The following is a 2,507-nucleotide window of genomic DNA, read 5'->3' as shown; positions in this document are numbered from 1 at the left end:
ATTCACTACGCAGTGAAATGGCAGAAAAAGAACGTCGCCTTTAAATCTTAACGCAAATACATACGTCGTTAGCTTAACGGACAGCGATGAAGCCACTGGGAGGTCGGCGCGTTCATTCTATTTTTAAGACGGCAGCATTTTAGCATGCCCGAACAGTGCCAAAAGCGGTGCTGATTGGTGCGCCACGCTCGTCTATACTGTTAAGTTAACCTCAGACTCTGCGGGAAGTCGCCTGGGTGGAGAGGGGACGCGATCGGTACCAGGGAGGTAATGCTAGTTGTGCTTGGTGTGCCAGAAATCGAGATGTACGTTTTAATTCATATCGTTATCATATTCTTCCGTGGCCCAACTGAATGGGATGGGGGCTAAGGACACGCTTTGCGCACTTTGTTTGTGAACTCCGAGCAAATTTAGTGTTTGGTGCTCTTAGTTTGCGATAAATGGTGCTGAATGTTTTTTGTCGTGATCCTGAAAATTATGCTTTCAACCATGCTGGTTTCACATGTCACTCATTCTGGCAGAACCTCATGCATTATTCATGTAGAGTTTGTTAAAATACTTGAGTCTTACCAGCATTTGGGATTACATATGCTGTAAATCAATGATTAAAAGGCTACAACTTGTTGGCCTGTTGAGTTTGTGGTGGAAACCTTTGTTGGATTATTGAGTCCATCAGCAGATGGTAGATATATTACATCCCATTTTCACATGTTCACACATTGTGTTGAAAGGGAGGACATCTCGTGATGAATATAAATCTACTAAAGTAACTTGAAACTTCCTATTTTGCAATGATTTTGATAGTTGCTGCATGTGCTGTGTTGAGGTGCATGCATCTTAGACATGCAGGCAAGCATTTGAAATGCATATTTTGGAACCTTGTTTTGGGAATTTTGTGTATCTCCTCTTTCACACATTCTTGCTGTTGCTCAAAACAAATCCTTGTGACTAGTACATCAATTGAGAATAAATGTTGTGTCATACATGGTGCATCAGTTTATCATTTAAGTGAATAAAATATGTTTAAGGATGATCAGCAGGTGTTCATGACTATAGACTGAGTAGGTACTAGTCCCAGTTGTTTTGCCAAAATGTGCCAGAAATATGGAAATGTTTGCATGGAACAGGCTCACCCACAATGCCATGTTGTATTTGATAGCACAGTTTGAGTGCTCACTTTTTTCACCATTCACCATTGGAATATACTGTCCATTGGCATTGTAGTCAGACAGACTGAAGGGCTGATAGTGTATAGGCAGTACCAGACATCTCACAGGCATACAGGCTTGCTTGCAAATGGCTAGATGGCCAGAGGAGGCAAACCTGACATTGGGTTGCTGTGCCATCACTTCATATGGTAAAAAGGGTACTGTTAAACTCTACCTGGCCAAAAGGCAGACATGAGATAAATGGACCAAACTCACATGCCCTCAAAGTGATGCACAGTGCTATTCAGGGATTAAAACGAGATCCTGTCTTGTTTGTGATCTTCATGAATGACCTGCTGCAGATTGTGTCAGAGGGTAAACTCATTATGTATGATATTGATGCCCAATCCCTGGACACCAATATGCCATCAAACATGCAGGCCCTCAAAACACAGGTCAAACATTTTCTCTCTGGTAATGAAATGGTCCATCAGAATGGCAGAGGTTAAATGTCACAAGCTGAAATGATCATCAGGAAATCTTCCCATCAATATCTGGCCACCCATTTCTCTGTTTGTGTCAAAAGTGATGGAATGCAACCTTTTCCCAACATCAAAGTTATCAATATCAGTATCAACCCACATCTAGCATGGGACAAGCATATCACCATTGGTTGATAGTTGGCAGAAGTTGGGTGCTGCCCTATGGTGCTACTTGGTGTAGCTAGGAGGCACCTCAGGTGGCCCCAAGATACAAAGCGTATGCTCATCGAAACATTGCTCTTCCCCCACGTGCGTTAATGCATCGGCTTACGGCGTCTGCAAGGGGTGCAGACAAGTCGTGTTCAGACAATGCCAGATTACCCTTATCGTGACTGGCCTGGGCCGACGTGAGCACGTAACTGCAGTGTCGGGAGAGCTGGAATGGACACAGGCCACTCACACGCTCCATGAGCATGGGTTCGAAACAGTGCGCCGCCTGCTTGGGGCACCCGACACGCCAGATATTATAGGCGTGCAAAGATGGCCAGCCGCTCCGGCACTCAGGCGACTTGGTCAGCTACAGCTGCCCCGCGTACGGGCCGAGTGGCTCTGACACGGTTGTCGTTACTGAGCCACCAGCAACTGGAATCGTGCCTCGCCAGGCTGCCGTCCGCTCAGGAACGTGATGGTCCATAGACTGTGCGCAGGCCGAGCATAAGTCAGTTGCATGCCACTGGCAGGGGGGGGGGGGGGGGGGGGGGCGCCTTGTCAAGTCGGGTGTGGTGTGCAGATTCGTTTGTTCGTTAAGTCGAGGGAATCTCATGGGCCAATACTTGCAGAATAAGTTTTATTCGTAGCGCACGTTCGCGATAAATGG

General features: G+C 46.2%; 1 protein-coding gene across 3 annotated transcripts in view; it reads left to right on the top strand.

Moving 5' to 3' along the window:
• The first annotated feature begins 237 nt into the window (after positions 1-237).
• LOC119098496 (transmembrane protein 222) overlaps positions 238-2,507 on the top strand; it is a 70,472-nt gene continuing 68,202 nt past the window's right edge. For 2 of the 3 annotated variants that reach the window (XM_037221435.1, XM_037221431.1), the window contains exon 1: positions 249-305. The gene's annotated coding sequence lies outside the window, so the exon portion shown is untranslated. Of the gene's footprint in view, positions 306-2,507 lie in introns of all 3 variants that reach the window. The other variant, XM_037221433.1, reaches the window with a different exon arrangement.

The sequence above is a fragment of the Pollicipes pollicipes genome, unplaced genomic scaffold, assembly GCF_011947565.3.
Source record: "Pollicipes pollicipes isolate AB1234 unplaced genomic scaffold, Ppol_2.1 Scaffold_4740;HRSCAF=5597_pilon_pilon_pilon, whole genome shotgun sequence".
In the NCBI taxonomy this organism is placed as follows: domain Eukaryota; kingdom Metazoa; phylum Arthropoda; class Thecostraca; order Pollicipedomorpha; family Pollicipedidae; genus Pollicipes; species Pollicipes pollicipes.
The sequence above is the reverse complement of the archived record's forward strand: the minus strand, read 5'-3'. Positions and strand labels throughout refer to the sequence as shown.